The sequence below is a fragment of the Amphiprion ocellaris genome, chromosome 21, assembly GCF_022539595.1.
Source record: "Amphiprion ocellaris isolate individual 3 ecotype Okinawa chromosome 21, ASM2253959v1, whole genome shotgun sequence".
NCBI classification, from domain to species: domain Eukaryota; kingdom Metazoa; phylum Chordata; class Actinopteri; family Pomacentridae; genus Amphiprion; species Amphiprion ocellaris.
This window is the reverse complement of record NC_072786.1, coordinates 14,035,220-14,056,129: the sequence shown is the minus strand read 5'-3', so window position 1 is coordinate 14,056,129 and position 20,910 is coordinate 14,035,220. Positions and strand designations below refer to the sequence as shown.

At 41.2% G+C, this 20,910-nt stretch overlaps 1 protein-coding gene across 1 annotated transcript in view; it reads left to right on the top strand.

The window, feature by feature from the left end:
* Window positions 1–20,910, top strand: part of snd1 (staphylococcal nuclease and tudor domain containing 1) — a 211,730-nt gene that overhangs the window by 103,143 nt on the left and 87,677 nt on the right. The gene's annotated exons all lie outside the window — the stretch shown is intronic.

Here is a 20,910-nt window from a genome sequence, read left to right as displayed (position 1 = left end):
TCCGTTGTGTGTTGCCGGTTGTTGCTTTAGGATGTGTGGTTTAATCTCATCTCTTGCTTCAGCGTAATGGAATTAAAAGTTTAGATTGCAAGAACTAGGTTGCGTTGTTCACTCCATATATTGGACAGATACTTTGACTCAAACTGTGATGGGAATAGGATTTAAGGAGTGACTCATTAAAGTGAAAATAAAGCATTTCTTTAGCTGCTAGAGAAAAATGAGGCTCTCCATCCCTTTTCTATCATGTATGCCTTTGAACGTAGTTAGACCTCTCTAAACAGGCAGGCCTTAACCCTCGATTTCAGCACAAACTGTCGCTCCTGGAAGCACACAGCCATAAAGGTCATGTTAAAGAGGGAAAATGGGAGAAAACAAGACATGCTTTACCTTCCTGCTGCAGGAGAGGAGACAAAACAAACACAGCCTCACTGTCCCATCACCCCTCTATCTCAAATGATTTGTACAAGCCTCGTGTCCATTAAACTAGGTAGCAGCATGGGTAATTGATGGTTGGTAGAGCTAGCCCTGACAGTACTGCTGGATGTGTGTGTGTTTGTGGAAAAGCTAGAGAGTAAGCGTGTGAAAGAGAGAGAGACAAAGAGAGGGAGGAGAGAAAGCATACCAGCTAGAAAAGGTCACACTGCCTGTAGCGCAGTACGTTATTCCCACTGGCACAGGAGTATAGAGCCAACTCCTATATTATACACACACATACACACAAGCAGACTTTCTCCTTGACTTCACTGCAGTTGAATATGAACGGGCTTCAATGAAGCACATGTAACAGTGAGGTGGCAGCCACAGGAGTATAGGGGAGATTTTTGTGTTATGAAAGAAAGGCTATTTCCTTCCTTTTTCTTTCCACAGGGATTCCGAAGCGTCGCAGCCACGTGGAGAGTGATATCAAAGGTGTACTGCAGCTTCTTCAGTGCATTCTCTGAGCAAATGATAACATGAAATTATGCACATACATTTATGCAAAAACAGGTTGTAATTCATATGCAGAGTGTGTGGCAAATGCGCTTCTCAAAACAACAGCAGCACATGAAGACTTTTATTATCATTATCTGCATGGTTATTGCAAACAGAAATCTGATTCTGTGTAGTGTGCACGCTAGCACCACTGTGTTTGTGTCAGGTGCTACCTGTGCACTGTTCTGTAGGTGTGGTGTGCCACCATTTGATGAACAAGTGACCCAGAATGGGTTTGGGTTGAGTTTCACCCACCCAGCACAGCCCATCCAAGACTACTATCTAACCAAAATCATCCACTGACCTGTAACATGACCAGCGCTGTGAGGGCAGCTCTCTGCTCTTGGCCCTCATCCCATCCATTTCTCTCTCTGCTGTCTTTTCTACTCTCACTCTGTTGTTGTGTTTTGGTGGACACTCTGCTTTCTTCCTACTGATGGAGCCTGGGTCATGGCCTGCCAACCTCTGTAATGCTCCACTGAGTAAAAATGGTCAGCCCTTTGCGTTATAGTTTGATCCTGGCCTGGAATGGCCAAGATGGCTTGATAGTCAGTCAAACGCTATGATCAAAAAGGTTTTCCCAGGTTGAGAGTGTGTTTATGTTTATATATGGTTGGAAGGAGGTGAATCAGAAAAGGGTTCTTCAAACTAGTAGCCTTTTTTTTTTAGTTATCAATGTACTGGAATTTAAAGTCAGTTGTAAAATGGTGGTTCACGCTGATGCTCAAATTGCAGACCTAACTAAACTGTTTAATTTGGAGTGTCTTTTACAGTTTAGGTTATGCCAGTGTATCCATGGTGGATAGCAGCCAACACCCAAGTCAAACAGTGGTCCCATATGTTCACAGTTTAACATAAACTATGTTGACAAGAAGAGTGTTGTCAGGCCTTACCTTCAGGTCTTGCTGAATGATGACTGCTTGATGAGCTGTCAGATACGTGGGACCTTCATGCTGTCATGCCAACCACATTCGCCTGCTGTGCGACCCCTGCCCTCGCTGCCTCACCGAAGGCTCCATGGAGCGACCCCTGCACCAGGCCAGGAGGGCACCGTGTGTAGTTTGGGGGTGCTGCACGACCTACTTTTATGTTGGCCTGTCCGCCTGCATATTCAAGGGGTATATGCAATCAGAACCTATCCCCTGGGGTGAGTGCTGGCAAATCTGGGCTGCGGCCAGTCACAATGTAGGTCAGCAGCCTGTGTCTGTTAGCATGTGTGTGTGCGAGTCAGTGGTTCCATTTGGATGAATGACCTGCAGTATGGTATAGCAGCAATGACAATCAGATTAGAGGAACGTACAGTGGAATGATAGATCTAATGATAATGTCATTGCCTCTGCTATTGCCAGGATCAAGGGTTTGCAGTCCGGGCCCCTCGGTGATCCACATATGGTTTTCTGTATGTGTTTGTCAGAGAGACAGAGACAGAAATTTTCTCAAGGAGAGAAGAGGCACACTATTTTTGGGCTTGTCTCGTGCTTTGAGAGCTATTACAAATTTTATGCATTCATGTGTGTGTGTGTGTGTGTGTGTGTCCTCTAAGTATCCAGTAATGTCTCAGTGGTCTATTTCATACCAGTGTCCACTCTGGCACAATGTTGTCTCAAACCAATTTTTCAAGGCCACAGTCATGTGCTTAAAACATGCGTACACACACCAACTCCCACAGACACCTCAAACTCTATGATGCTGACCTTGAGGTAAAGGGCCGGCTACTAGACGGCTCCTTTCCCATTTTCATTTCAATTTCCAGGAATTAATTTTGCTAGAGATTATGTGTAGCACACACACACACACACTGCACAGACACACTGCTATCAGTGTCCCAGTAACGGCTTAAACTGCTTGGTAGGGATTTTTTTCTGTTTATCATTTTTATCTCATCACACATACACACACAGATACACACACCAATCATATGCCAAGCGTATCAAGAGATTATAATAGGCAATAGGGTATATTAGTGGCTTCCATCTGGCCAGGTTGGATGAGTTGTTTCATCCTGATACCTGCTCTGTCTCGCTAGTTTACTTCCACTGACCTTGTGTAGCCTCTACTCGGTACTAATATGGAGACCTTTCAGTCAGCAGTATCCCAAATTGATCACTGTGTTACATTTTCATGTAATATAGTTGGGTGACATTTTTCTGTTGAATAATTCAGGCAGGGCTTTCAGGTTAGTTTAGTTAAACTTTGACTTCACAACAAAGCTCTAAACCTCAAGCATTTTCATGATTTTGTTCACCATAGGTTCATTTTCACTGCAGTATAAAAACCTGCACCTCTATGGAAACGGAACAACCATGACTAGAAGTAGAGAGAGCTCAACAATGTCATTTGTGCAGAAAATTAATGTTATTTTGCCATAAATCATCAAAAAAAAAAAACCTCCAGTGCACTAGGATGTAGTTATAATGCCCTAAATAATATTAAAAGGAAAAAACAGTCAAATTTCTTGTTTTTTTCTTTACAAAATCTGAATAAAGCTAGAATTAGCATGTACAACATTCTTACAAGTGCCACAGATGTTATCAAAAACTGACTATACATACTATCGCTAAAAAAAAAATCCCTACATTTTTGTCATGTCACTGTTCATTGCATGTCAGTGGCTAATGGCCTCATGTTTTTATGTTTTTTGCAGATTCTGGGAAGTACAAATGATTTATGATGAATACACATGATGATGAGTTCTAGGACCATTGGGAAAAATGTGATGATTCTTTGTCTTTTTAGTTTCTAGTTCTGATAAATGGTGCCATTTTGGTGATTTTTCTTTAGAGATAACATGCCTGTCAAACCTGTCGGCAGGTTTTGGGGTTCAGAGGGTTAACTGACTATTTGCTATGCCATTAATCTTTCAGTCCTTGTGTCATACATTTGCTATGTTTGTGTTTTCCTCGCTGTCTCCCATACTCTCAACTTGTCCTCTTTCGTCTTTCTTCCCCTCCCTCTCTTGGTCTCTTTGCATTTTTTTATGCTGCTTTTGTTCTTGTCCTGATTCTTCTTTTTCCTTCTTTCTCATTTTTTCTTTCCTCCTCTTTTCCTTTTGCTCCTCTTGTGCCGTTTCCATTTCTTTCTTTGTTTCTTGCTTTCTCTGTCATCTGCTGCCTTCTCTTGCCCTCACTCTCCTACTTTAAATTGCTACATCCTACAGTGTTCTTCTAGTCTAGTATTTGCAGGCCCGTCTCGAGTTAATTGTGTTTGCTCATTCAGGTTTCGCTGTGTACGCGTGTGTGATAGACTGTGTGCTCTTAGATGAGGGCAATATCAGGTCATGGCAACCGAAGGCACACAGTAAAAGATGAGCATTTTTGCTCCTATTTTTTCTGTCCCTCATCCTGTGTTATTCAGCGTTTGAGCTTCGCTAGCAGCCATTGTCTCCAGACTAATGGGCTTCATTATGGTGAGCTGTGTTCATACTGGCTGCCAGAGCAGGGATTAGCCCTAGCGCTGTGTTAGCTGGAAGCAGAAGAAAGATATTGTTGGGTTAGCACTGTTAACCCAATCTGCATGAGCCAAGATAGCTAGATAGGAGGAGATGCCTCGTGCACATTTGGAAATAGAAGTGTTGAGCCTTGTGAATGTGGAGTTTTTCCTTTTATGTCGCAATTACTTGACACACTGATTAGGAATGGCGTTTTCAGTTAAGTGGTGTTTAAAAATACTTCTATAATGCAGTTCTAATTAACACTTTGTGTAGAGTCTTATTTGATATAATTGCCTTTCTTTCTCATATTTTTCTCACCATATGCCAATGCTCTCCATGCCTTGCCCCAGCCATGTCATTAGTCAGCTGGCCCCATTAGGATTCATGGAGCATCCCTGTATGTGCGTTCATCACAATGTTGCCTTGCCAACTGCCAGGTGTAGGAAATTGATGTCTCTTTCTCTGAGCAATGTGAAGGTAAAAACATAGTAATTCACTGCAGAGAGAGCAGCTAAATCTTCTGGACTTTCAGCTCCTTGGGAGCAAAGATGCCGTCTTCATTCAGATCGGCCTCTCCCTCTACTCCATTTGCGTCCATGTCCTTGGATGGGTCAAAACAGAATCCCTAACTAGTGAGATGCTACTCTGCAGCAGTATATGCTCCTGTGTTGCACTTTTGCATTACGTCTACTTGTCTCTGTTCACTTAATTATTTCTGTTGGATAAAATGTGAATTGTACCAGTCACTAACTGTGCATTTAAGCAAATTCTTCGTCTTGGTCAGAAAAGTCTACTGCTAAATGTAACTGGACTAAACATGTTGCACTGCCAAAAGCTCTTAGATTTATCTCTAAAGGTACATATCTCCCCAAAGTCCTTGTAGATGAGTCTTGCCACACATTTCAGACCAGGTCCCTCTGTAAATGAAAGGCGAAAAAGTCTTAACTGCAACTTCAGAGGTGTTTGGGACATACAATCTGCATATGTAGAATCATTGGTCAAACTTGATAAAACATTTTACAAAGTTTGGTGACTTTGTCCCTAAAACATGTTAAAAGTTATTCTTCTACTACTATTACTCTCTCTGCTACTAGTACTATCTATCATCTTCACACCGCCATGCCCGAGTGTGTGCAACAACATGATTGGATGGATTTTCCCTAGTTCGGGTGTTACAAAGGTGACATTTGGCTTTTTTGCGTTAGGGGTGGGGCATGTGCAGTACAACCGCCATCTTTGATGTTACGGAATTCTCTGATAGATTTCTGTTCAGGATTAATTAAGTGGCAAGTCTGCCCCTTGTAACATCTTTGATCTCTCCAGATATTGATATAAAACCTCTTCTTGCAGATGACCGTAATGCCATCTCCAAGGTGATAAATTGACTTTAGCTCCCTTAAGATCATTTGTAATTCTCAAAGTGGTCACCTTTCTCTCCTCTCCAACTTTGATGCCACTGGCCGTAAAATATTCACCTCTCCCAAACAACAGCCACCGTGTTTAGCATGTTTCGTCTTTGAAACTGCTAATCCCAGAATCCCCATCAAGCTTCATGTAAAGAAGGATTAGCCATTCTGAGGACTGTCACAGCACAGACCCAGAAAGATGGAAGAAAAGAAAGGAGAAAAAAAAAGCTTTTAATTTCCGTCAGATCCACCTGGCCACACCCGGATTATGGCAGCACTGTCCAACAGAAAGGGGCTGTGTTTGTGCATGCCAATAAATCATTTCCAGTTCCATGTTTCTGTGTTTGTAAGCCTTTTTATTTATCATGCTGTGTAATTTGCCTTGTTCCAGGTATCTTGGCACAGACGCTACACAATATTCAAAACTGCTTTCCGGTGACTTTTCAATGTTGGAAAGCAGATGAGAGATAGGGAATAAGCTTCGTTTGGATTTCATTCCTGTTTACTTTATCTATGTTCCAATGAACTATCTGATCCCCAATGGGAGATTAATAACAAGAATCGCACACTGCTCAAGTATACTTTAGGCTGTGCTCATACTGCAGGAGTTTCGGGCTGATTTACCCCAGTTGCACCTCTATTAAAAAAAAGATAAATGAACATGAAAGAAGACAGGAAAGTTGAATCAACATGTGCAATATTTTTCCAAATGCCCACAAGTTTTACCAATACTGGAAAAAGGGGAAAAAATGGTGACTTTAAATACTCCAGATATTCCCTGTCATATCTCCTATCTATCCTGTGAAAACAGCCTGCAGTTCAGTCTAAAAGTTGCAGAGTTTTTGTCTCCCAGCTGTTTGTTGCAACTCAGTGAGAAGTTTTCTTTTTTTTTTTTTTTTTAACAAAATGTGGTTAATGCAAACCATTTATTTTTGGTGATTTTTAAAAATATCTATTTCACAATTTTAAGCTCGTGTATGTTTACTAATTTTCTCATCCAGACTTGTTTAGCCTTTAGTTTTTTCTTTGCTTTTTTTGCACTACAAAATATTATTAGCGTCACAGCAAGTTGTCTCACCAAAGTATCTATTTTGTTGACACCTGCTGCCCCATGAGATCACGTGAGATGGTGCGCTGCTGCCTGACTGCTCCCTCTGGAACAATAATCTTCATAATATCCTGTGGTGTCTGTGATGTGCCATTAATTTTCAGAGCTTGCTGTGTGTGCATGTCTGAGAGAATATCTGAACTTTCTCCTCATGTGTGTGATGCAATGGATCTCGAAATTCATTTTTAAACTCCTGTGGCATAAGCCTGGACTTGTCAGTGGTCATTGTTGTGACATAAGAATTCCATTTGTATTTACTGCAGGACATTTGTATGAGTGTGTGTGTATAGGAGATGAATTTTGTGTGTGACTACTCACCTGCCAGCCAGTTATTTTTCCTGTGTAATATCCTCTGTTTTTCGCCTCCATCTCTTTCCCGTACTGGGGATTTGAGAAGCCAAGCTAAGTGTGTCTAATCTATGAGTGCAACCAGCACAGCGTCAAATGTTTGGTGTCAATGAACCTGCTGCCTCCGACAATACAATAACTTCAGCAGGTGTTCACCGAAGCAGGTAGGAGACAATGCAAGAGAGGGAAGACTGAAGGGTGAGGAACAGACACCTGAGTGGTTGTTGACTTTATTGCAAAATGGCCATGGAAAGTGGAGGGAAGTAATGCGAGAAAAAGCATACGGTTGGGATGGAGGAAAGAGCACAGAAGGATTGAAAGGAAAAAGGACCCCCTCAACACACACTGTACCCACACACCCCACCCTGACTTCGCTCTAGGCCCTGCGACCTTGCTTAAATGTGTTTCTGTAGCAGTGCAATCAGGGATTTCCCCCGGAGTGTAGGCTGCGGCTCGGGACCAGCAGGGCCTCGGCTATGAAAGGAGGGGGGAAAAAGCAGCAGGCAGCACTTTCTAAATTGAAGTCAATAACACAACAGCCCATTCTATCAGAACAGGTCCTCCCACACAGTCCACTTCCAGTCACTAAGGAGAGCTGAGGGTAGGATGTCGATTGAGTTCTCCAAAATAGTGCTACATGTGTCAACATGTGTTTATATAGATGACCGCATGAGAGGAGATGTTGGTGGCAGTAATGACTGGTGTGGTTCTAGCAGCTTTTGTTTTAAAATGAATGATAATTGTTACTCTAATACCCACGTGGTCGACAGTTCTTCAACAGTTCAGTATAAAGCCGTGGAAATGATGTAAAATATAAAATACAAACAACTTGGAAACACAGGGAATGGAATAAATGAACAATCCTGACCAAATTCCCACAGCCTGCTTGCATGAAAGCGATTTTCTTCTACATCTAGCCGTTGTATGAAATCTTGCCAATGCAGGCATATTTGAGACACATGCACACGCAGCCTTATTTTGCCTTTAATCCCTTTTCGCATGTTAGCACTTCTGCATAGCTTTGGGGGATTAAAACTGGTGTGGCTGGCTTGCCCTGAGCAGGGGTAGGGAAGGAAATTAGTGACTGGTAGACAGCAGACATCCGGCTGACATGACATGCATGTGTGGCGATGCATGTGCAGCGTGTTTCCATAGTTTTGAATCTGATGACGACTATGCAATGTTTACTGGCACATCCGCACAGCATGGAACAGGCGTGATTTGCTTGGGCGCTAGCACTTTTTGCCTACTTTTGCTGAGCTGAACGCTAAAAAAGAGTCAATCGACTGCAGTTTTAATACCCTGCGTTCCCAGCGGTGTGCTGACCCGCTTGTGTGTGTTTACTGGCAAATACAAGTTTATGATAAAAACAGTTTACGGGATAGGAGGATTTTAAGTGCCTGCATATAGATGCTGCTTTTCTTGTGACAGAGTCAGTGTGTTAACAAAAGCTTGACTATGAGATTGATCCATTGCTGCCACTCACTGTCTCAATGACAAATTCTCTGAGCCCTGTATAAGAAAACACCTCTACACTGTCACATATGTTCAACCTTTGCATGCGTCTGTGGCTAGTTAATGCAATGAAAAGTTTGAATTTTGCATGACATCAGGGGAAGAAGGCTAAGTGAAGTGTGAAGCTCCTCAACTACAGGGGTCTTTAACTTTTTAAGCACACACAGTGAAATGCCATCGCTTTTTCACAACGCAATTAAAACCGTCATCTTTATAATTAGCAACAAAAAGTGCACCCCATCTATCAACATTATATGCTGCTTTTGTTCCGTGTGATTGTGTCGTCATTTGCTGGTAGATATTTTATAGATCCATGTTGTACACAGGCCACTGCCTACTAGTGCTCTTTCTCCCGCTCTCTCTGCTCTGTCAGTTCTCTGACTGATAGCATCAGTCTAGGTCACTAGCACCCTAGTTGTGTTTATTGGTGTGTGGCCCAGTTATCCCTCCCCCACCAACACCACACAGCACACACAGGACTGGCTTGACACATGGATGAACAGTGGTAATTTCCCAAGGCAGACATTGATTTCATTTTCCTGCCTCTCCATGTTTGACATCCTGCTGAAAATTATGTTTTTGACTTGAAACCTATTGCTTTATTTCATTGGTTTGTTTGCATATTTGTTTATTTCAAAGTGACTGTACAGCAGTGCCCAAGGAGAGAACCAAATTTAGGTTCAGAGAGAGTTGATTCTGACAAAAAGTACTGATTGTAATTGCTGCAGTGTTGCGCAGATAAAAATAATACTTTTGGTATACAGCCAGTAAAGTTTCCATTTTTGTAACAGCACTCTGGTTTTGAATTGATGGAGCCTCTGAGCCAAAAAAAAAATGAAAATGAAACTGTTAACCAGTCAAATGAGGACATTTCACAGGTAATAACAACTGGATTGTTATTATGAAAGACATAATTTCTGCTTTGCCTCAGTGCTTTCGCTGTGTTCGCTGCCCATGTCATAGCTCTGGTTAGATACAGGTGTTTGATGTTTTGCTCTGCTCTCTATTCACTGTAAAACATCAACTCAAATGTGTTGTAAGTAGCCAAAGTAGTGTGAGTGCTTGCATGTGCATTTTAATACGCACATTTTTTTTTTTTAACCTTGGAGATTGCTTTGCTGACTTAGCGATTTAGACACTCTACTTTAAGGGCTGCCATTTGTTTTTTGTTTCGTTGCCCATCATTTTTCTGCCGTCCATTTGTTTGTTGCTCAGCTGTACACAGCAATAAATGACTGAAAATTGGTGAATCCACTGAGACACACCGGTTTGAACTTTTTTGAAGAAAACAGTTGAGCTCACCACTTACACGTTTCAGTGGAAATACCGTGAGACGACAGCCTATGGGCAGAGGGTTTTTATGTCTTAAAAGGTGGGTATTCAAGCAGTAAATCTGGGCTGCATGAGTGTTGAGCCACCAGATTGTTGTAGCTTGTGACTCCGTGATACAGTGGAGCGGTAGGTGTCTGCTTTTGCCTGCGGCCGTGTTGTTAAAATTGAATTTGAAGTGTCTGTGTGCTGCTGTCTGTTTTGAATCAAGTGTTATCCATCCCATTTGGAAGCACAATTGTCATGTTGCACACCTGGTGGTGTTAAAAGCACTTCTGTGGAGAAATAGTGCATTTGAAGCCAAATGTATCAAGTACACGATCATATGCTGTTTGCATTCTACTGTGTCTGTATGTTAAAGAGATTTTATGCGACACATTGCGTGTGCTAATTTCTCACACATCCATGTCTGTGTTCAATCATTTGCATGTGCTTTCATGAGTACAAGTGCTTGACTGTCTTCCCAATATCGGCTTTGTGATTGCATTATCCTGTAATTTATTCTGTACTCAAATGGACACTCAGTGTGATCAGATAAAAACCCCCATTTCCCAGTTGATGTGATACACAAGATCCTGGGTAACCATAGTGACAGTTGTTTACCCAGATTTATACAGCACAGAATTCTAACAGCCTTCTTCAAACTCTAAGAAATCCTCAGCAGTATTGTCTTGTAGCATCATTTGGCTTCAGGACGTGTTTAATGCCCTTTTGTTCGTGTCACCTCGTGAATGACTCGGGCCTCCTGCTTGTTGTACTTGTATTATATTGTATCGAGCTGTGAATGAGCTGTGGCCTTTTTGTGCACACGCTTCATAATCCTGCATGGTTTGTCTACAAGTGAAAGGAATGGTTAAGAGAGTGTTGCGGCTCTGACACAAGCTTTAGCCCTAGAGATGCAGTAAAAAGGAAAAATAAATAAATGCAATACTGACATCGCTGGCTGATTCACGGCTGACTCATCGCCCTCCTTATGCAAAGAAAAACAGCTGTGGAAGGGGCATATTAAAATAATTTAAGCCATGTCAAAAAATTAGATCGTTACTGTCTGCAGTTTAAATTGTACCTTGATATATATTTTAGGTCAAGCCACCTCCACCCTGTTGTGTGATAAACGCTAAACTTTTTCTTTCATTGCTTCTCCTGCGTCTTCCGTCTCTGTGCTCATTATCTCGTCAGAGTGTGTCATCTTGAAGGTGGTGCTGATTAGCAGCATCCGTGTTTCCGCAGTCTTGTGAGGCAGAACGAGGCGGAGGAACAACAAAAAAACGTAGCGCCTTCGACACTTTTTGTCATTTGACGGGTTTTCTCTGTCTTCTTCCTCCCGTCCTTAGCTTTTCGACTCGTGGTTGCGCTCAATCATATTCCACAAATGTTAGCTCCATTTCACTCCCTTGCCTCCTCATTATGGAGGTGTTAGAGGCCCTGTCTTGTTTTTGACACTGAGAAATTTTTTTCTTCTTTTCCTTTTCCCGAAATGGCGAGACAAAAAACACAGAAAGGGATAAAGTGAGCACAGTCACAGTGAAAAATGGTAACCAACTCGTGTGAAGTTGGAAACGTTGTCGTGGGTGGAAGGCTTGTTTTAATATTAACGACGTGAATCATAGCTGTCCTTCTGTTGACATAGTTGGCTTCAAATGTCGAATAAATGCATCGCATGTTAACCTGTACCAGAACCTGATTTTTGGGAGACAGGCTGTCTGAACATACTCCACTAGCATCATAAGATGTATGTTCAGACAGCCAAAAATTAGGTTCCCGTACAGGTTAACTTTATTCTACCCAAAACGTAAGACAGCTTGGTAGTAAAAAAGACTCCCACTTTCAATGCAACAGAGTCAGCTTCCACCCTGGAGGCTGGGGTCTGCGCTCAATGTGGGATCATTATTTTTAAACTAAAGTTTCGTTACCACTTGTCATTTACTTTTGGTGGTCACTCACTGTTTGACAATTTTTTTAGCCAAACAGTGTTTGGATTTTGGTTGACATTTTCACAGCAGTAACTACCTGCGAGAAGCTTGGTTGAGTGTAGACACAAAAATTCCAAAGGTTATGGAACTGGGTGGAAATCTGACCATTTTGCACATGTTTGAAGCTGCTCCTCAATTTTCTGAGTTACCAGGGTGATGAATCCGGCCCCATTTAAAATGTGATCGGCTGACTGAAATGGAGTGACAGTAAATCAATACAATAAATGGCAAAGATATGTCGATTAAAAAATCATTTGTTATTTGTGTCACAAACATTTCCTTTAAAACATAACTAAGATTTCACTGTAATGGTAGAAGAACACAATATTTGGAGACGGGGTTGCTTCAGGAGAGGGATCAGTTATAAATGGTTTGCTGTAAGTAATCAAAGCATCAGCATCTCCGGGCCTACAATGCAGTTAAAGCTAAAGCCAAAAAAGGGGAATAAAAAAAGAACCTTCACCTTAAAAGGTCAGTATCCCACTTACTAGTGCAATATTGTCCAAATATCTGTGCCTCTCTTACTATGCGCCAAATATTCATTGCTAAATGCACTTGGCCAAGATGAGGACATTTACAAGCAGGAGATGATAACACCCGCCTACCTAACCTTTCATTGTAATAGAGCTGTGTTTTGTGGTATCACTTCCATAAAGGTGGGTGTGCCAGCTAAGCACACTTGCAATGATGACTGTAATCTCATTTATTTGAAACACACTGTTTGGATAAACTACCGTGGGCAGTCAGACTGGTTTAAAAAGCACAGCAGAAGAACACAAAAAAAAAACTCAAGACAAATCATATTTGCCAATAAATCATCGTTTGCAGTCCAGCAACAGACGGACTGCATGGCTCCTAAATAGGCATGATTCAATCAGGCCCCCTCTCCTATCTGTCACACACACAATCACACACCCGCCACCTCGATCCCCTATCTCATTTGTTGATCGTCACTTGCCATTTATGTGATTGAACGTGCGACGAGGTTGAATTGGATTGCCAAAACTGAAGAATGATTATACAGTGATTTGTCTCAAGAGGTTTTTACCCTCTATGCCACTGTATGGGGTCACATCATTTATTATGTGATCTCTGACTACCCATTGGCGTGAAAGATTCATTTTTTGCTGGCTATAATATGATCTCCATGTCCTTCATAGTTGCCATGCCACCGGTGTGTATATCATTTTCCACTTAAAACTGGATCTGTTCCTTTACATCAGCCCTTTAGGAATTAAATGTATAACTAGATAGTTGGATAGAGCATAAATGTCTTCCTTCTATCGCTCTCCTGGCAGCCTCCAGCCAGTAATGTCAACTCTTTACTGTACCACTAGTTTATAGCAACATGGAGCACCTCTTCAGTAGCTCGTCTCCACCACTTTTCTCACACTCCAACTTCAACCTCTGCCTAGCATCTCTCCAACCAGCCTTGCAACAGGCCCAGCCTCTGGTTTTGACGAGCACACAGAAATTGACACAAAGCCACGCTGAAAAATGCCTCTGCCGGTTCTTTTCCTCCCCCTTTTTTTCTCTCCCTCGTCCTCGCATTGTGTCACCACTGGCAGGGTCCGGGAGGACAGAAATGGCTTTTTGAGTGACACAGGCTGACTATGCCATTTGCCATGTCAACCGGTGAAAGAGGATAGAAAAGGAGGTCGAGACAAATGATGATGGCCTGGCCATGATTGTCCCGTGCCCCTTCTCTCTTTCACTCGCCATCGCTTCCCCTCGAGGTCACTGGTTCCTAATAACGTTGCCACAATGCCAGCAGGTGTAGAAATGTTTGTCACTATGCTATGGAACTGTTTTCCTTCTTATCTGCAGTATTACTTTGTCTCATTTTGACTTCTTTGAATTTTTCAATCAGTTTTTACAAAAAATTATTCCTCCATAGATTGAATTCCATTGTTCAGGTATTACTTGTAAATTGAATTTCTCTTGAAGTAAGTGGAAATCTGAGTAGGTACTGTAGGCCAGTCGTAAATAATGAACGAAGCCATATCACAATTCCTGTCTGTCAGTGGCTGTGTTGCACCCTCTCTTGGGAACATTCCCTGTTGAATAAAGAAATCTATTTAGAATAATCCAGTTTCTGATGCTCTCAGTCTGCACTTTTTATTCTCCTGTCTTTGACAGCACTGTATCTGGGTTTTGTCCAACTCCCTTAATCCTCTCATCAGCTACATCTCTCAATACACTATGTCCAGTAAGGAATCACTGTTTTCCACTACATAGAGCAATCAATGCACAAAATCATAGTTGGGTCATTGCAGCCACAGAATCGTAAATATTTAAAATTTCATTATCCAATCTGTAATCAATTCATAAAACCACAGCAAGTGGAGTGAGGAAACAGCTGCTCATGTGGTGAATATCACTGTCGGGAGGTTTCATAAGGCCAAAAGGTAAATATTCATGTCATCTATTTTTACATGTGTCTCGCCACCCATTTTCATGCATTTGACTGGGAAAGGTTAACAGGATTCTTTGAGTGTTGTTGTTGATTTATCTGCCTCATGAATTACATTGTTTTGATCAATCCAGACAGTATAGACAATATTTTCAGTATTTTTTCCTTCCCCTGTAGAAATGGCTGCTTGTAGCCATTGATAACCACACTCTCAAAAGGAAACAACTCCTGTTGAAAAGTTGAAAACTTAAATGAAGAATATTTCTGTTTCCCTGTGACTTTTTTTTCACAAAGTCAAGTGAGGCACCAATTATTTGTATAATTCAGTGGGAAAACTTCAAACATGCAATTCAAGAAAGACAGCTATTTTTTTTATCACAAAAAATGAACTCTACCATTGTGAAAAAAATATCTGTTCTAAAAGACATTTAAAAACATTGTATAGTAAATTAAAAATGGCTTAAATTTTATTTCTACAAGAGATGGTTACCCAAGGACTAGCCCACCACAGTAATCACATGTAACACGCATGGCTAGAAATAGAGAGAACTCAAGAATCTTTTCTATGCCATGTAACAAAGTTAAAATGCCATGAATCCTAAAAAAGAAAATAGAAAGCTTCAGTTTCTTCATTTATTTTACAGAAATTGAAACAGCCTGCAAATCTGCTGAAAAGTCCATGAATTTTTATCATATAACTGTTGCAGCTGAGTCATGGTTGTGCTGAGGGGTCTAGAGTATGTTGTTTTTTTTTTTGTTTTGTTTTGTTTTGTTTGTTTTTTTACAAAATGTGGTTACGCTACATGGTTACATTTTTTTGGTGAAGTTTTAATTGTGACAGGTAGAATAAAAGTGCATTTAATGAAATATCATGATGTTAAGCTTAGATTTGGATCATTCTGCCAATAGAACACCGATGTTGAAAACCTGAAGACTGTTTTTTTTTTTTTTTTTTAAATATAGTATTTGTCTCAGATAAACAGTGGAATTTTGTTAATTTTATTTTATTATTTAAGATAACATGCCTTACAAACTCGCCAGCAGGGTTTGGCAATCTCTTTCTCTCAGGGAATGTGTGATCTTCCATTCAACCAGCCTTCAGACTTGGCGGTAAAAACACGTCATTGTTTCTTTGGCTTCCCTCATGTCTTTGTTGCTGTTCTCATTATTGATTGCAAAAGAATTGCCATACTTCATTGGCTATGCACTCCAAGGTATATGTGTAAATGGATCCGCTGTAAAGCAAGGCTGTCATTTTGGGAGGTAATGTGGCTTAATGCCCTCTCCAATCATTTTGACCACCCCTAAATGTGCTTAATGTGCCTTGACTGCTCCCACCAAGCTTTCATTGCTTTAGGCAACGATTTGAAGATTTGGACTCTTACCTCTCACGGGTTTCCAGTACCCTAGAGCTTTCAGATGCTGAGTGCTGCAACCCAGAACACAATGTACCTCTGGGGGCTAGGTGAAAAATGTTTAAAAATCAAATTACAATATCCACCCAGCTGCCGTTTCCCACCCTTTTGTATCCATTCAGATCTGTGGTAGCTAAGTCGTGTGATTCTGTTGACAAAAAACAAAAATTGTTCCGAAGTAATATCTTTTACCCGGCTGTGTGACATATGCTTTCAACAACCATTCGATACCTTGCAGCCCAGTTCAATTTGTGTTTTCCCACCTGCACCATTGCATCACCCAGTTAAGGGGAATTATATGATATTAGTAATATTACAAATGTAGCTCAATATTCATCGACCGGCATGCCATGTTGCCCCTCTCTTAAAAATGAGATGGATTGTAGTTATTGCTGTTATTGATTTTAATAACCAGGCTGTTAAGGCCCAATGCGGAGGCTCGCTTTGCTGAGATCTGTCTTGTACTGTGTGAGCACTGTGCTATTCTTTCATCTGGGTAACAAAGGATCCATAAACTAATTTAACTACAGGTTTGGCATGGTTAGGTTCGCTGACTCTTGCAGATTTTCCTTTTTATTTTCAAACCTTCTCTGAAACAGTTGATTTTATGAGGTGTCCTTCGTAACCCTTCCCCCATTAAACCTCCTTAACCATAGATGCATGTATAAATAGCATTCATTTAATGGAAGATCACAGGACTGGGGGGAATCCAGGTAATGGACTCCAATGGGAGGCTGTAGTAAGGTGGAGTGTTAGCAGAGGGATCAACCACCCTGACAACACTATTGATCTGTAGAGCCAAACAGCGAGAAACAGACTGGTGTTGAATTTTGTTGGTCATCATTACATTGCTAGAGGCCTTGTGGCACTCAGTATTCCTGACCATTTTACTGTTTCGGGACTTGTCAAACACCGCAACACCATGACTCCTATGGTGTCTGATTGTGACACATGTAGTAGCTTTGAGGGCAAAATGACAGAAGTAAGATTACAAAGGTCACTGAGCATCACAAGGGCCTTCAGGTTCCAACTAGTCCTTTTCCTTTAACACGAATTAGCGTGACCTCATTCATGCATTCTTTTTATCGGGGTACCACAGTGTCTGATCAGTGCTACAAAAATGCAGGCTTCAGTATTTGAGTATAATGGCTGAGTTCACTCGCTGAGTCTAGTGGATAGATTCCCTACATCTTAAAAACAGCTGCCAGAAAAAAAAAGCAAGCAAATTCATTCAGATGTTTCACATCTGATGTCACTAGTAAAAGGACAAATTTGTTTAGACAACATTCCACTTAAAATGCCGAGTGCAGTCAGTTGAAACCCCCCAGCAGGAGATCTCCATAATTTATTGCTTTAGTGTGGTAGTCTGCGGTAGGTCATTCACAGAGGACAACAGCAGATTCTGCTCTGATTGACTCACTGTTGACCTCTGCTTTCTCTCTCTCCATCTTTGCTCTGACTCATTTTCTGTGAAGGCTTTAGAAGTCTGTCAGAGCCCTCATCTGAAAAACTGCTCTCCCTATGTTTAACTCCAATACTTTTCCTCAGTGCTGCCAGTGGCTTAGACTGTGGAACTGACAAAAACTCTGACTTGAATACATTTTTTTTCACTGATTTTTTGAAATTTCTGAGGTCAGACAGACAGATGATGATTCCTAACAACTGTAGAGACCACTGAGCGGCTCATTAAAGAAGAAATCCAACGCTGTGTGCTCCTGAATACAGGCCATGTAGAGTCATCTGCATTGTATGCATTAAAATCTAATAAGCATGGCAAGGGCAATAGGACAGTGTACATTGTTTATGAAACGCATGCTGGGTTTTGATATTGTTTATACTGACAGGGCTTATAAAACTCTGAAATAAAGTAGAAATGAAAAGACCCAGCACTTCACCCACTACATTTATAATACTTTGGTTTGCAATGTAATAATCTTTAAGGAGGCCATACTGTGCACATTTGCAAGTGCATAATTTTATTTTTGTTTTTGTTTATGTTTTATTTTGCATGTGTTTCATGCTTACATATTCCAAAAACACATTGTTTTTCTCGAAGCCCCCCTAATGAAAAGTCCAGTCTGCGCTGATTGGTCAGGTGGCTCGACAAAATGTTGGCTCCATACTTGAACTTCAGATATGCGTGTAGGGATCTAATCCACATAGAAACAGCTTTAGTTAGGATATAATGATGCACTATGAAGCTAATTCCTTATTTGAGGGAGCGCCAAGTTAGCTGCTAGACAGTTGTGCAAATGTGTTACAAGGTGATGCCAATAAGTTACAGCGAAAATGCATGGACTCCAACTGAGGAGTTCCCGGCAGGTAAGGAGCAGTGTTTCCTGTGGTAGAGAAAAAGTCCCTTTGGTGTGGACTTTGGGCTTAGTAAGTTTGCAGACCTCTTATGTGCACAAAAAGCTGTACCAACAAGGAATGTGAAAAATACAAAAAGCATAATATGGGCTCTTTAAATCAACAAAGGGATCACTCTGGCAAACAATGGCAGTGACAGTCGCAGGTTATCTTCTGTGTTTGTTGGAGATGGCCTAATGGACCCTGTGTCAACACCTCACCCCTGAGCAAGGGAGGCTACTGGCAAGTTTTATCAGTTTCTGCTCTTGCCATTTTTTTTCACATCGTCCTAGCGGTTCACCTTGGACACATTGAGCAAACAGGATATAACATCAGATTCTAAAAGGCTATCAGACAATCATTTTTGTGTCCCAACGTGAAGCATATTGAATTTATCGAGCCTGCTCTTCTCCACTTTGCTGTCTCTCCCCCCTAAACCTTGTCCATCACCTTCCTTATATTCACCTGTTTTGTCACAACAGCAATGCAGGGCAAACATCAATTATCTACTGATGAAAGAAAAACTCATTAATGGGCATCAGGCAGGTTTAATGGTGGGGATCATGCTTGTTTGCCTGACCGTTAATGACCCTGGCCATTTGAGAAGCTGTTTGACTTTTCCCAACCCTGCCACCGACAGACAGCAGCCCGCCACTGACAGTGATGCATGGGACCCCCTGAGTCACATTGATCACCCTGGGAGAGTCGACACACACAAGCAGACACGTAAACACGTTCCTGTCTGGGGTGTATGGTATAGCGCCGATGCCGACAACACCAACCTGCACTGAAATTGATCACTAGCTTTGACAAAGAAATGCTTAACTTAATTTCAATGGGATGATTTTCCCCTAAATAGAAGCGTGGTTTCTTTCCAACAGCCAGGCTACATAATATAAGTGTAGCAACTGCTGGTGAAGTCATAGAAAGTCTTAAGAATCCGCCAATTCAAGCTTACCTGCTTCTCCTCAATTTTGGGGAGATTGACTGGCGGGAACACTGGTTAGTTTGCTGTCGATTGAGACACACTTGAGCTCTGCTGCGAGCACTCTGGACAGCAATATCCTGCCAAGGTCAGGCCAATCCTGGCCTTACACCACACTGGAAATGGAAAGCTTTGTTCTTCTTTTAACATTTCCTCCGATTTGTTGTACTTGTCTTTTGCACCTGTGCAGACCAGCTCTTTCAGTTTCACTCTTTCATTTGACATAATCCTCACTCCCTACACCTTATTATCACGATACTGCTGTGAGTAGTTAGCATTATTACACGTTTCGGTTTTATTAATTTATGTTTTTTTCAACTTCAGTTTACTTCAATCATTGGTCATCTGCAGTGGGTACTTACAGATTGAGATAATTGCAGCTGCAGCAAAACCTTGTGTTTTGTAAAAGTCTGAAGGGTTCAAAAAAATGCATGTTCTTAAAATTAGAACAGAACATAAAAGAAGTTTGTACTCTGTATTTTTAGTGGTGTACCACAGCAGTGCGCTGCATGAACACCTGAAGAGAAACACTTGGACTATTCGATATTTAGGCACTTCACACTTGTTAGCTCATTTCTTTCTCTGTACTCACATGTAGTGTATTTAACTACAGTTTAATTCCAAATAGAGCTGGTCTCATTTACAGATTTTTCAGTTTCTGGTATCAGACGTGAAGTGTGAAATAGAAACTAAAATGCTGCTCATTAAGACTACATGTTTACCAGCAGTCATTTCTGTAATACATTATTAGATGAAATGCAGTTTATATAAAACAAACAACAAAAAAAACTAATTAAATCATATTTGTCAGGTAATCTGTAAAATAGAATAATCAATTGAAACTTAGCTGTGGCAGCCCTAATGCATATACTGTAAGCATGTTGGCTGACACCTTGGAAACAATGTGGACTACGTCTTTAAATATATTTTACCTCCCCCACTGCCCCAGGCTTAACTCAATCAACATCTGATAAATAACTGTTTGTCCTGACCCGGTGGTCGGTGGACAGTTAATGAATCAACCTACTTTGGAATTTGTTGGTGCCAGAGCTTCATCTGTACTGCGAGGATGCACAACAAAATCGTCAATAACCCGCAATCACAGGCCTCCTGCAGGGTTAGGATGGCTGTCAGGGAACCTTCTAAAGCCTGTGTATTTGGTCTTGTTGATGCTGTAGCGGATTTATTTTTGTTTTATTTTGTGTAGACAAGGCGCTAAAAGCCAACCTTCTTGCCAGAGAGTAAAATTCTGCATTCTCTTGAGTTTTTACCAGTGTGAGAGAATGTGTTTAGCTTGGAACAAACTGTTTCACCTGCTATTATGTTTTAAATTTGACATTACTCACTTTCTTTCAGCAGTAAATGCTCACACATTATATAGGCCATTCATATTAGCAGATATCAATACTAACAGAAGTAGAATACATATTTCCTCACCGTTTGATGATCGCCCCCTTTTACCCTACCCTTATTTCCTGTTTTGTCTCGAGGCCTACACAGTTCAGTTTGTCCGTTCACCTCTCTTTAACACCGACTGCAGCTGTTCTCTCCATGTGAAGATATTTTTTTTTAATTACAGGCCCCATTAACACACTATTTACATCCCTGCCTGATCTATGCCATTAAGGGATCAATAGTGGTTTGTTTAATTCATTCATTTCTTCTCT